This window comes from Phascolarctos cinereus, unplaced genomic scaffold, assembly GCF_003287225.1.
Source record: "Phascolarctos cinereus isolate Bilbo 61053 unplaced genomic scaffold, phaCin_HiC Scaffold_7;HRSCAF=346, whole genome shotgun sequence".
In the NCBI taxonomy this organism is placed as follows: domain Eukaryota; kingdom Metazoa; phylum Chordata; class Mammalia; order Diprotodontia; family Phascolarctidae; genus Phascolarctos; species Phascolarctos cinereus.
The window spans coordinates 192,154,222-192,169,699 of record NW_027556180.1 but is presented as its reverse complement, the minus strand read 5'-3'; positions in this window follow the sequence as shown (position 1 = coordinate 192,169,699).

Genomic DNA, 15,478 nt, shown 5'->3' with positions numbered 1-15,478 from the left:
TAGAAATTATTTCTATATACATGCAAATTCTCAGCAAGACAAAACCGAGATGAGCTTTTTGGCAAGTTTACACAATAAAACAATAGCCAGCAATAGTCAAATTGTTTTAGTGGTGACCAAATTATGAAAAGTTGCTTGACATAATTCCCTGATGCCAAACTAGTAGCTCAATTTTCTCTCACACTTCTGGGGAACATAGGGAGTTGGTAAACAGAGGGAAATGAGATATGGGAGGCTTGAGCAGATAAGATTGGCTTCCCAAATTCACCATCAGGTCTCTTCCCAATAAAGGGGCTGGGCAAACAAAAACATATTGTACTGAATTCCATGTTAGAGTGATTTCTGTGAAAACTGTGATCCAGTGTACAGACCCCAAAATTTTGTGTCATTTAATTATGGGAAAATCTATGTATTTATGTATTTACCAGTATTTTGAGACACCAATCACTTTGTGGTAAATCATTTTTTTCAAACAGGTGCCTGAGACTGGTTACAGAAAGAAGGGCCCAGTTGTCTGATATGATAAAATATGTGTCTAATCTTCTTTTAGTTTGACCACAAACTATGAATAATCTTCAGGGTTTTGTCTTATTATGTCAATGGAGACTCTTTTTTCAGCCTAATTGATTGTCATGTTGTAGGATGTCTTAGTGCTGCCTTAGAAATCATTCTTTTATTTAGCATGTGAAATTTGTTATGTTTCTCTTATTCCATTTTGGCTCATTTACTTAAATCAGTTGCCAAATTATTATCTTTTTTGGTGGCAACATTGACTTCTTAAATAAGTCAATAAGATTTCATGGTTAAATGATATAGAAAAAAAATTGTGTGTGTGTGTGTGTGTGTGTACATGCATGTGTATACATACACTTACTCTAAATTCATGCTGTATCCTCAAAATAAAATCCCTGTGATAAGAAAAAAAATGGGTATACATTAAAATAATTCTACAAATTATTCTATTAAATATAAATTTATGAAAAAGTTTCTGTCAGTATTCTTTTCAAATAAAATAAATATTCATTTTTGTCAGTGGTTATCACAAAGAGAGGAGTAAGAATTAAAATGAGCCCATAGAATACAATGCATTTTACAACTTCACTTATATATTCTTTGCTTTCTGGATAAAAAGTGCCAAAAACTCAGCACTAAAAGTTCAGGGTGTGGGTACTTTGATTTGAAAGGTATAGTCATCTGATTCCTGAATGATAAATTGCAAGCATAGTCTACAAAACAATTAACCTTCTTATACTTTACACTATGGTGAATTTTGAAGAGTTACTTGCACTCAGTTTAAATAGTCTTGTTTGACCTTTCCTATATCTTGTGACGAAAATTTTCTGCTACTTTCTGTAGGGAATGCTTTCTGCTATTATAAGTGGATCATTTAAATCATTAGATGTCTTGTTTTCTATTCAACATCCCGCAGTACAATCAATCATGCTCACTCTATTGTCTTAACTCACCTCATTTTGCTTCACCTTTTTGCAGGTCTTTTTTATTTGACTTTTACACAGTAGCAATATTTCATGTAAAACTCAGTTAGTATTTGTACCTCTATATATCAGATTTAATTTAATGTGACAATTGATGGCAAATGGTATTGACAGACCCTTGTTGAATATAATTACTCAATGAGGAACTATGCCTAATCAATTAATCACAGTTCAACCAAATTTAATTTTCTGTTACCACAACAGTGAAAAACATTCACAAATTTTGGATGGTGAGGTATGATTCTATTTGTTTATAACATTTGAATTATTCTGCTCAATTATGTTTTTTAAAGTTTGTGTCTTTTGTGATTGTATATGTATGAAAAATTAGAGTCAAGTCTATGTAATCTATCAACAAATATTAGGAAACAATAATCTATATAAAGCATCAATATGTTAGGCAGCTATAGCACACATATACATATGACATTGCTCTTAAGTTCTCATGATTATATGCTGAGTGTCCAAGGATGCCTCTCATTGTCTATTCTCCTGATAAAAGGAATAATGGTTTCTCTTTCTTTGGGCTTGAAGGCTACAAGACTTCTGTAGATGTAATGAGTATGGGGATTCTTCAGAGGATCTTCTCCAATAAAAAGTTTCTGCCTGTTCTCTGTGCAATAGCTGAAATCAGTTTTTCCTTTCCAGATGGAGATTCAGAGCACCAGTAACCACATTCTTTACAACATGAGGCAGTTCTAGATAACTGCTGCCCTCAGACAAATTTATTTTTTTCAAGTTTTCTTATTCTTTGATTTCTATTGTGTTGTAAGGCAGGATCATTGCTCTTGTTAGTAATCTCATTCTAACTTGAAATTAGAAAATTATTGATAAGTCATTATATTTGTTATTTCAATTAAATATTTTTTCTGATTTCTACTTTTAAAAATTTTTTATTCATTGGCATTTTGGGCTAATTTACTTAAGTAAAAAGAGGAACATTATATGTTAAAACAAATAAGATTAGCAGAAATAGGCAAATTGTTTCAGGTTAATAAAAGTTTAGGGAAATATGAACCTGGTGAGATTTTGCTAATTTCCATAATAAATATCAAGAAATAAATTGTTCTCTTACCTAAATTTCAAACTTAATTCAATTATTTCACTCATTCTATAAATTTAGGACGTTTCTATACTTAAACTGATTATGCAAATATACTCCTTAACTATTTCATAAAATATATTTTTTACCTTTTAGAAATTCTCTTGTATTTTTAATAATGATATTGCATTCCCAATTTTAGCTAAGTATATCAAATAATGTAAAAAGAGATATTAAAAAACACAAATCAGAAGCATTTAATAATTACTATAAGTAACTCATGATATCCACAGTTTTCCTTCTTAAGTTAGGAGAAGTCAGATGGGCAGGTAATGTGAAAAATTGTTAGTTCACAGTCAATAGTTTGATATAAGTTATCATCAGTATGATGACTTCCTTCAAGATAATATATAACAGACAATGCATGTAATCTCATCCTGGCAGATCCTGCTTAGGATGGATACACCTGAATCTTTTTTTTCTTTTTTTAATTTATTTTGTTAACATATATTGAGTCATCAACATTCACTTCCATATTCTTTTGGGTTTAAAATTTTTCTCCCCCTTCCTCCCCACCACCCTCCCCAAGATGGTGCACAATTTGATGTAGGCTATAAATTTACTTTGCTATTAAACATATTTTCACATTAGTGAAGTTGTAAGTAAAAATTAAAATCAATAGGAGGAACCATGAGGAAGAGGAAACAAAACTCAACAAAAGAGAAAAAAAAACAGCGATTCAACTTTCACAGTTATGATTACTATTTGTGTCTTTTTCTCCATCCTTTTCCCCCTGTTTATGCTTTTCTTTCTGCTTTCTCCTTTCCCCCCCACTAGTCTTTTGCTTTGGACCACCGCCTCCTTCAGTATTTCTCCTTCTATTATCTCTTTCCCTTTTCTTCCCCTTTGCCCTTACTGCTTCTTCCCTCCCTTCTATTCCTTCTCCCTTTTCTTTCCCCTTTTCCTTCCTACTTCCAATATGGCAAGTTAGATTTTTATACCTAACTGATTATGTTATTCCCTTCTTGAGCCAAATCTGATGAGAACAAGGTTCAAACAATGCTCACCCCCCTCCCTTCTTTCCCTCTGCTGTAATATGGTTTTCTGTATTTTCCTGTAATGTAATTTACCTTGTTTGCCTCTTCCTTCCTCAGTACTTTTTCTAAGATCAGACTAATCCACTTACTTGGATCCATTTAACCCACTTCATTAGATTTTTTTTTATCAGTTCATCAAAGTCAACTAATATCCAACCCCTTTATGTATACTCTTTTAACATGGTGTAATAACAATGCAGTTCTCAAGAGTTGAAAGTGTCATCTTCCCTTGTAGGGATGTAAACAGCCCACCCTTATTAACAACATTTTGTATCTTTCTGTCCCATTTACCCTTTTATGTCTTTCTTGAAGATCAATTTTTTTTTTGAGCTCTGGTCTTTTTCTCAGGAAGGTTTGGAAGTCCCCTATTTCATTGAATTTCCATGTCCTCCCTTGAAACATCATGCTCCTTTTTGCAGGGTAGTTGATACTTGGCTGCAATCCAAGCTCCTTTGCCTTATGGAATATCATGTTCCACGCCCTGCAGTCTTTTAATGTAGAAGCTACAAGGTCCTGTGTAATCCTGACTGTGGTTCCAAAGATATTTAAATTGTTTCTTTGTGGCTGCTTGCAGAACATTCTATTTCATCTGGTAATTTTGGAATTTTGTTATTTTATTCCTTGGAGTTGTCAATTTGGGATCTCTTTCAGGTGATGAGCAGTGTATTCTTTCTATGGTTATTTTACCGTCTGGTTCTAGGACTTCAGGGCAGTTTTCCTTTATGATTTCCAGAAAGATACTGTCCAGGCTCTTTTTTTCATCATGATTTTTCAGGTAGTCCAGTGATTTTTTAAATTGTCTCTCCTGGATTGATTTTCCAGGTTGGTTGTTTTACCGATAGGTACTTTATGTTTTCCTCTATTTTTTCATTTTTTTGTTTCTGTTGGACTGATTCTTGCTCTCTCATAGAATCATTAGTTTCCATTTGCCCAATTCTAGTTTTTAGCAGATTTGTTTTCTTCTGTTAGTTTTTGTACTTCCTTCTCCAATTTTGCCAGTTGTATTTTTAAGGGATTTGTTTTCTTCAGCGTACTTTTTTCCAGTTTGCCAATAGTGTTTTTTAGGGACTTGTTTTCTTCAGTGTACCTTTTTCCAATTGGCCAATTGTGTTTTCTGAGGACTCTTCTACCTCTCTTATTATACTTTTAAAACCCTTTTTGAGGTCTTCTAAGAAGGCTTTTTTGGCTTCAGACCAGTTCATATTCCCTTTTGATGTTGAAGTTTGGGTATGTTGACAATGTTGCCCTCTTCAGAATTTCTGTCTTGATTTTCAACTCTTCTCATAATATGAATCTATAGTATGTTTCTTTTTACTCATTGTTTCCTTATTTCCTGACCTTTAAAGAGATTGAGCTCTCCTGCTGGGGACTGAACCCAAGGTCCTTGTGTTAGGAGCCTACATCTTGGTCACTGGCTTTGTGTGCTGGGGCCTCTTATGTTGGCAATAGGAGGCTGTAGGGTTTTGGCAGCTTACCTGGTGTTGGGCTGGAATCAGCTAGGCTGCATCTTTCAGGCAATCCTAGGTTGCCTGCTTTTCCTTTCCTTTAGCTTTATTCAGCTCCTTTTAGGTGGGTGCTGCAGGGTGTTTATCTGCCTGGGGCCCCTTGCAATGCTGCTTCCCTCCTTTCTGCTAGTGCACTGGGAGATTCCTTTGAGGTATAGTGTCGAGGCACCTGGTGTTTTTGTGAGCTACTTTCCACTGGTTCCCCCACCCTCTCTGAGGCACTCAAAGGTCCAGGTGTTGGTGTTTGCCTACTCTACCACTTGGGCTTCAGGATCTCTTCCAGGTTGACAGTTGTAGGCTGTAGGGCTCTGACAGCTTACCTGGTGTTGGGTTGGAATCAGCAAGGCTGGCACTTTAGGAAGACTCTAGGTTGCTTTCTTCAGCTCCTTTCAGATGAAAGCTGCAGGGTACTTATCCACCTGGGGCCCTTTCTAGTGCTGCTTCCCTTATTTTTGATGAGGCACTGGGAGACTGATTTGCTGGGCTGCTGCAGTTATGTTCCCCATCTTTCTTCTAGTTAAGCTTTTTCAGGCTTTCTTTTTCTGGGGTGATATTTTCTGAGTTTTCAGAGATTGATAGCGGAGGGTGAGAGTGACTACCTTTTTACTCCACCATCTTGGCTTTCCAGAAGTAGAAGTCCTGAAGCTTTCTTTCTCTATATGGGTGTTCCCTACACTCTGCCCCAATTCTGTTCTCTGGTGTCATGGCTCTAATGTCAACAAAAACTACAATTTCTGGTCAGAGATCATAATTTGGCCTCTTAGGTGGTGCCTCTCACTCCTGACCCCTACCAGAAAAGATTTCTTCATGTTTGTTCCTCACCATTCCTTGAAGTATTCCTGAAAAAAACAAGAGCTCCTTTTAGCTGCTGAATGTACTGGCCAAGCTTTCTTTGTTTTGTTTTTTTTTCAGTTTGACCTTGCTGAAAGTTCAACTTATGCAGCATAATCACCAACAACCAAAAAATCCTGACTTTGGCACTTTCTTTACCATCCTGGCCAGTGTCATCCATTACCCATTGACCTAATTAGCCTGCTTAAGAAGGAGCCGATTACTGGTTCCACAGTGGATGTTTCCAATGCACAATCTTGAGGGCTCTGTGCACTAGGATGCTGGCAATATCTCTCAATCTGATCAGGCCACTCTCCTCTAAATTTTCAGGGCTCATCTCTTAACTTGAACATGATGTGATTCATGAGGCCATTTATTGTTCCAACTTGTAATGACTAAACCAAATGTTGTTTGCACAGCCCTAAAGCCAATCTTCTTTTTGATCAGATTCAATGTTAGGATGAAATGAGCACTCACAATTCCTTATACAGTTTTAAAAAGAGGTAAACTTTACCTTAACAGACCAAGGAAATACAACAAGGACACACTGGCACTTAGATTCTCTGGAGGCTACACCCCACTCATTCCCATTTAAAACCAGTAAGTCATCAAGGATTGGTGATTCACATGATCTCACATGACTCATATAGGCCATATAGTTTATAAAAAATGGTCTTCAAAGCTCCCTTCTTATGTGAAGTGTAATTATGACAAAGGGATGCTAACATAGTCCTTTTTCCACATCCACTACCTTCTTTGACTTCTTATTTTTTTCTCAGTATTTATTTTTGATGACCAAGGCAATTTACTCTTCATCTCTTTCCTCCTCATATTTCTAAATAATTCCCTAGCTGTTATCTATTGTTTGTTAATAACAAGACAATGATCTGGTTTTACATTTGTTTATAGGATAAAGATAGCAACTTGTAAAAGTTGTAAAAAAACCCAAACTCTTATCATTCACTCAGAGACAGTTAATAAATATGGGTGTCATTGAAATGAAGCCATTGCTTTTTGTGTTTACATTAGTGTTGAAACCCATGATTTATAGCATTGATGGTTTGGCATTTAAAAATCTCATTTTAATACTACTTTTGTTTTCAAATTGTTCAAAGTCTTTTGTATTCTTATATGATCATATGTCACAACCTTTCAAGAGGACATTTAGCTTTATTGGGAAACTTATTTGGGAATGAAGTCATACAACCCTTAACTATCATAATGGCTTTTCAGTTTCTCTTATCATTTTTACTTTAATACAAAAAAATTATACAGGATTTGCATTTATGATAGTTTTCTTCTTCAATGCTTATAAAAATTCCTCTGTGTTGTTGTCACTTTAAATCTAGAGATTAATGTGCCTGGGTAATTTATGTTTGGTTTTAGTTATATCTTATGAATGCCATGAATTTGCAATCTTTTCCTTTTTTTCACTACTACTAGAAAATAAAACATAATATTTTTAAAAAGTTATCATTAAAAAATCATTCATCATTTTAAATTCTTTTGTTATATAATACACATTTAATTTATATAGCAGCATGTAAATATATATGCATGCATATGTATAGATATATATATGTATAAATATGCACATATTGTGTGTTTCTGTGTGTGTAATTTATATTTGTATGTATATACTTTAGAGGCTGTATGGTCAACATTTTTATTAGTAGGTGTGAATAATAAAAAAATATATATATATAGACCACTAATCTAACATCCAGTTTTTTAAATTAATTTATTTTGAATTATCAACATTCATTTCCATAAGCTTTTGTGTTTTAAATTTTTCTCCCCCTCTCTCCCCGCCTCTCTCCTCAACACATAACACAATCTGATATAGCTAACATCTAGTTCTTGTTTTAATTTTATTCTCTTCTCTTTTATTAAAGAGTTTGAACAATTTGTTTGGGGGGGGGACTTCCAAGTAACTTGATAAAATCAAGATTTACTTTTTTATAATCTGAACATAAAAGAAAATTAGTTTAATGGGGTTTTATATTTTAGATTAAGGGAAGACCTTAGAAATATCAAATCCAATTATCTCATTTTTTAGACAAGTAACAGAAAACTGTGGAGGTTATATGTGCCCATGGTAACACCACAAAAGTAGAGATAGGATTTCTACATAAGCCCCTTTACATATATTAATAATGAACCCTTTTAGATTGTTGATGATGCTATCTTTTCCTATATATTCATAATCTGTTTTAATTCATTCTAAAATTGGCATGTCAGTTCATTAGTTAACTAGTCAGCAGTCTCTGAAACATTCCTTCCTGTTTTCTTTTAATACCCCATCCTCTCCAAAATAAACCCGCACACACGCAAAACCCACACACACACATACACACACACCACATTGTTGGCCACATTATATATATTTTTTTGATTTTCAGGTAACCATATGATTCCACAGGTTATTTATCTCAGTTCTGTCTTCTAGGTATGAATCTTTGCTTGTGAAGATTTAAAGCCTTTTTCCTGTTTAGTTGTTCTTTAATCTTATTTTGTTGTATTTTATGCTATTTCTATTAATTTGTCTTTAAGCCTGGGATTTCTATTCCCTGTTGATTGTATTCCTTTTTATTTCTTAAAATGTTTTACTGCTTTGCCATAAACCATTGGCTTTTGTTACCAATTTATATTTTTTCTTTCATATTTACTGATGATAAATATCTTATTGTTGATGCAAGACCTTTCTATATCCCAACCACATCTCCCTTAATGATCTAGCTTACTATAGCTTAATTTCTAGGTCCATTGTTAATGATGTTTTTCCACTTTTGTTGTCCTTACTGTTATTCTTTAATCTAGAATATCTGTTCAACATGTTGGAAAAATTTGTTTTTATTGCTTGTTCATTTCCTTGGCCTTTCTTTTTCCTTATCTCAGGTTTTTCTTTTGAGGATCTTTGATTGTATCCTTTATTTAATCTCCTTCTGCCTTTTATATATACTTTCATTTTTATGCATGAGCCTTTTATGTATTCCTTTTTTGGAAGAGGGAGTGTTAAAAAGCTGAGGTTTTTGCGACCTTTCACTCCATCTTCCTATCTGAATGCTCATTTCCTCTTTTTTGAACAGAAATCTTATTTGCCCTTTTCCATTCTGCTTACCCCTTACAAATTCTGTATGATTTCTCAAAGATTATCAGAGTTCCGCAATAACACCTTTAATTCACAGGAACCTGAGACTTCAGGTCATTTAAAGAACTTTATCTATTTGTCTGTGATCCCCTTAGTAATATTTGGACTATCGTACCTGTTCCTATTTGGGTGTATATAGGAGCAAAGTAGGAGATGTTTTCTGGTAGCTTTTTCAGTCAGTGAAAAACATTGGGTTTGACATTTTCTTGTTCTTAGTCTTAACTGACAGTATTTTGTTGTTGATTTTGAATCCCCTCCCTCCACAAGCCCTAGTTCATTCTGGCTTTATTCTTCTCAGTGCTTTTAGAAGTTAAATTCTTTTTTTTCCCCAAAAATCATCTCTATGATTCTCAGGAAAGTCAGATAATGCTTTGAAGAAGGCCATTCCTGGATCCATGGGGGAAAAATTGGGGTAAAATTATAGACCTCTTCACTACCCACAGAAGTGGTAAGAATGCAAATGACTAGAATGAGAGGGAAAAGGTTACCTGATTTACAAATTTATATATAGAAGAATAAAGCTGATATACTTTTTAGATGCCTTAGTTGTTTATAATTGAGAAGCATCATTAACAATAATGCAAAATAGTAACAATACTTGACCTAAAAATTATTTTATCCCTTCCATGCCAAGACATTTTTTTATTTTTTTTTCTATGTAAAGAATTAAGAATGACCTTGACACTATAAGCAGTTTTTCATATTTCAATCTCCATGGATACAACAGAGAAACAAACATAGCTTGTTTGCTCCTGATTCTGCACCTGTTTCGTTGCCTTAAATTAGAGATTTATACCATGTGAACTTCCATGCCTTCTACTGACACTCAATCCCTTTCCTGCCATAAATTAAGGTAAATGTGAATATTGCTTGTAATATTCAGAAATGGAAATCAACAAGAAAAGGCAAAAAAGTATTTTTACTTATGATTATAGCTGGAAAAAACTTTGAAATTTTTATAATTTCAATTCTCCTATTAAAAGCCCACCATTATTATTATAAACAAGCCTGGGTGTGAAACAAATATGTGAATTTACATTTGAGATTATGTAAATCTTTTTCTTAGACAAATAATTTTTAAATGTATCAGTTATGATAGAAAACAATTTATTTTACATTTCTGGGATATTACTTGTTCCTACTAAAGAGTTAAGTATAACCAACAATTTAAAAAACTTACTTTTTGTTGAAAATACAGTTAATTTGACTTCTAAATCAAGTGGGAACTAAATGTCTTATTCCCTGATGAAATGAGAATTGCTACACTACAGTCAAAGAAATAAAGTAAAGCTTTGAACAAAAAAAGATCTTCCTTAAAGTATGAAGTTTGGTAGATGATAAAAGAAAGTGGGTTTAAGCTCAGAAGGTTATTAGAACATCTAAGAAATCCTGCTGGCTGAATATCTATAGTACTATTAATAAAAATTCTTCTGTAAGTACAATGTAGAGGAAGATAAAAGTGATCAGCAGATGAAGGAAAAGTTTTGTAACTATACCTAATTTAAAGGTGAAATATATAAATAAATTTCACTCATGAAGGAACTGTGCCCAACACTAGCTATATAAGCTGGGCTATTTCTCTACTAGAAAGTCATCTTATTGACTGCTATTTAGAATTATTCTAATGATCACATACTAGAATTAAAATATGTAAGATATCTGACCACATGAAATGTCATAGAGGTTTTGATGAAGTCTCTCATATTATCTGTATACCTGCTTATCTTTGAATAAGATTCTAGCTGGACAAGAAATAATCACAAGTTTCTATGATCAAAAAAGCCCTTAACATTTAATTTTTATCAAAAAATATGAAATAGCTACATAGACAACTTCAAAATAACTTTGTCAGACACCAAAGGAAAATTGAACAGATAGCCTGTACTCATAGTTATGTTGAATAAATATAAAGTATCCCAAATGGCTTCATGGCACTTAATATTTTGTAGGATTTAATAACTTAATAGAGCAGAATGCCTTTTAGAATATCCTATATAGATAAATGTCAATGCTTCCCCATGTAAATTATAGATTAAATATAATACCAGCAACAATACTGTAGCACCTTTTCTGAGTTATTCCCCTGCTTTGCATTGTACTTGTGAGTTGGGAGGCCACCTGATCTAAAGCCTGAAGGAAGATTTTCCAATTGAGACCGGTGTGGGTCCTGAAAACCTATATCCAGGAAGGTCAAGTTCTGATTCTCCCATGTGAAAGAGAATATATCACTGGCCTCTGGAATACAATGTTTATTTTCTGAGGAAAAACCAACAAATCACTACTAAGAAAAGAAAATAGGAGGAGATTTCCAAATCTACATATCTAGCCCTAAAGTCTGTTCTGAGTTAAAGTCATATATCAGTAACTGGGTCTTAATCATCTCAAACTGGCTGTCCCATAGGTAAATTTAACTCAGTGTGTTAAAAACAAAACTCATTATCTTTCCCAAAACTCTTTCTTCATTTAAACTAAGATATTACATTTGAAGGTACCATAATTATTCCAGGTGATCAGGCTGACAATCTGTATTGTCATTCTCAAGGCCTCATTTTCATGCATCTGATAAACCCAAATTGTTGTCAGTGTGTTCATTTCTACCTTCACAACAACACTTCTGCACACACCTCCTCTGCGATCAGAGCCACAAATGTAGTTTAAACTGTCATTATGTTCTGCAGGTGATAGTAAGGATATTTTCCCATTGTAAGAATTTTCCTGCGTCCCTTATAGTTTATTATTAACTTTTGATCATTATCCAAATATGGTCACTTTTTCTCTGTTTGCCATGGAATTACTACTGTGTATGACCTTCCATTCTTTTCAATATCAGTTGCCCTTAGAAGCTCTGACTGAGGGTAGCCAAGATGGCAGAGTAAAAAAGTAGGCACTCTCATCCTCTGCTATCCACCTCTGAAAGTCCAGAAAATATTGCCCCAGGAAACACCCTGAAAGAGCTGAACCAGAGAAAGTTGGGGAGTAGCAATCCAGTAGCCCAAGTAGCTTGAGGGATTAACAGGAAAGGTCCATCCTGCCCTGGGGAAAGGAGAGCAGTACAGAATGGGAGAATTCCCAGCAAAGTAGCAGAAAGCCCCACTTTAGCACAACAGGGGGAGATCTTGAAAACCAGGTGGTGCAGTGGGCAAAGACCTCATATAGACTTCCAAATGCCTCAGTGAGGGTGGGAGAACCAGTAGAAACCAGCTCATAAAAACACCAGGTGCCTTGGCATTCTACAGCAAACAGGTCTCCCTGTGCATCAGCAAAAATAAGGGAAGTAACACCATAAAGGTCCACAGGTGGATAAACATCCTGCAACATCCATCTGAAAGGAGCTAAAGAAAGGAAAAGGAAAGGAAAAGCAGGCAACATAGAGTTACCCTAGAGTTCCACTCTTGCTGATTCCAGCCCAACACCAGGTAAGCTTCCAGAAACCTACAACCTCCAACTGCCAACATTGGAGGCCTCACTACACAAAGCCAGTGACTAAAACCTAGGCTCCCAACACAAAAAGCTTAGGTCAGTGCCCTCTGCTCCCCAACACAAGAACTCAATCTCTTCAAATGCCACAGAATACTGAAATACCATGAGCAAAAATAAATGTACCATAAATTCATATTATGAGAACAGTGAAGATCAATGCAGAAATTCTGAAGAGAACAATATTGTAAACAAACCTGCATCTGGAAGCTCAAAAGGGAAATGAACTGGTCTGAAGCACAAAAAGCATTTGTAGAAGAGCTCAAGAAAGATTTTAAGAGGCAAATGAGAGAGGTAGAAGAGTCCTTAAGAAATATTTGGCTGACTGCAAAAGAAGTCCACTAAACAAAACAAATCCTTAAAAAACAACATTGGCCAAATGGGGAAGGAGGTACAAAATCTAATAGAAGAAAACAATTTGATAAAAATTAGAATCAGGCAAATAGAAGCTAATGATTCTATAAGAGAGCAAGAATCAGTCAAACAGAAACAAAAAAAATAAAAAAAATAGAGGAAAATGTAATATGCCTCGCTGGTAAAACAACAGACCTGGAAAATCAATGTAGGAGACACGACACAAAAATTATTGGTGTACCTGAAAATCGTGATGAAAAAAAGAGCTTGGAGAGTATCTTTCAGGGAAATCATGAAGGAAAACTGCCCTCAAGTCCTAGAACCATAGGGTAAAATAGCTACAGAAAGATTCCACTGATCACCAAAATAAAAAGAGATGCTAAATAGAAAATGCCAAAGAATAAAATATCCAAATTCCAAAATTACCAGCCGAAAGAGAAAATACTTCAAGTGGCCAGAAAGAAACAGTTTAAATATCATGGAACTACAGTCAGGATTGCACAAGGCTTTGCAGCTTCTACATTAAAAGATCATAGGGCATGGAACATGATATACTATGAGGCAAAAGAGTTGGGATTAAAACCAAGGATCAACTACCCAGTGAATATGAGTATGATATTTTAGGGGAGGAGATGGATATTCAACAAAACAGGCAACTTCCAAACCTTCATGATAAAAAGACCAGAGCTCAACAGAAAATTTGATCTTCAAATACAATACTGAAGAGACATAAAAAGGTAAATTGGAGAGAAACATAAAATATGTTATTAATAAGGGCAAACAGCTTATATCCCTACAAGGGAAGATGACACTTGAAACTCTTGAGAACTGTGTTGTTATTGCACCATGTTAAAGTGGTATACATAAAGGTGGTGGGTATAAGTTGACTTTGATGTAATGTTAAAAAAAATCTGATCAAGTGCATTAAATGGATCCAAATAAGTGGATTAATCTGATCTAACAAAATGTACTGAGAGAAAAAGAGAGGAGGAGGCAAACAAAGGTAAATTTGATTACAGGAAAAGACACAAAAACCTATTACAGCAGAGGGAAAGAAGAATGGTAGATGAGCATTGTCTAAACCTTCCTGTCATCAGATTTGGCTCAAGAATGGAATAACATAATCACTTAGGTAAAGAAATCTAACTATTCCTATAAGGATTAGGAGAGAAAAGGGGAAATAAAATGGAGGGGGGATAGAAGGGAGGGAAGAAGAAGTAAAGGGAAAAGGAAAAAAAACAGAAGGAGAGAATAGAAAGGGGGTGGAACTGAGGGAAGTGGTGGTCAAAAGCAAAACACTAGTGAGGAGGGCAAAAGAGAAATGAGAAAGAAAAGCATAAATGGGAAGGGGAAGGAGAGAAAGACACAGACAGTAATCAGAACTGTGAATGTGAATGAGATACAGAATGTGAAACAGATAGCAGATTAGATTGAAAACCATAATCCTACAATATGTTGTTTACAGGAAACACATTTGAAAAAGCGTGACACACACAGGGTAAAGGTAAAAGGCTGCAATGGTACATATTATGCTTCAGCTGAAGTAAACAAAAACAAAACCAGGAGTAGCAATCATGATCTCAGACAAAGCAAAAGCAAAAAGAAAAAAAAATCTCTTATCAAAAGAGGTAAGGAAGGAAACTAATCCTGCTAAAAGGCACCATAGACAATGAAGTAATATCATTACTAAACATAGATGCACAAAATGGTGTAACATTCAGATTCTTAGAGGAGAAATTCAGGGAATTACAGGAAGAAATAGACAGCAAAACTATACTAATACTGGATTTCAACTTCCTCTTCTCTGAATTAGGTAAATCTAACCACAAAATAAACAAAAAAGAACTTAAGGAGGTGAATAGAAAAGTACAAAAGTTACGTATGATAAACCTCTGGAGAAAACTGAATGGGGATAGAAAGGAATATACTTTTTTCTTAGTGGTACATGGCCCATACACAAAAATTGAGTATGTACTAGGGAATAAAAATCTCACAGTCCAATGCAGAAAGGCAGAAATATTAAATGCATCCTTTCAGATCATGAGGCAATAAAAATTGCATATAACAAAGGGCCATGGAAAGATAGACTGAAAAATAATTGGAAACGAAACAATCTAGTCCTAAAAAATGGTTGGGTCAAACAACAAATCACAGAAACAATCAACAACTTCATTCAAGAGAAGACAACATACCAAAATTTATGTAATGCAGTGAAAGCAGTTTTTAGGGGACATTTTATACCTCTAAATGTTTACATGAATAAAATAGAAAAACAGGAAATCAATGAATTGGACACAGAACTAAAAAAACTAGAAATTGAGCAAATTGAAAATCCTCAATTAAATACTAAATTAGAAATATTGAAAACCAAAGGAAATATTAAGAAAATTGAAATTAAGAAGAACAACAAATAAACAAAACTAAGAGCTGGTTTGATTTAAAAAAAACAATAAAATAGATAAACCTTTAGTTAATTTAATTAAAAAAGAAAACCTAGTATGGAGAATGAAAGGGTGACTCTACTG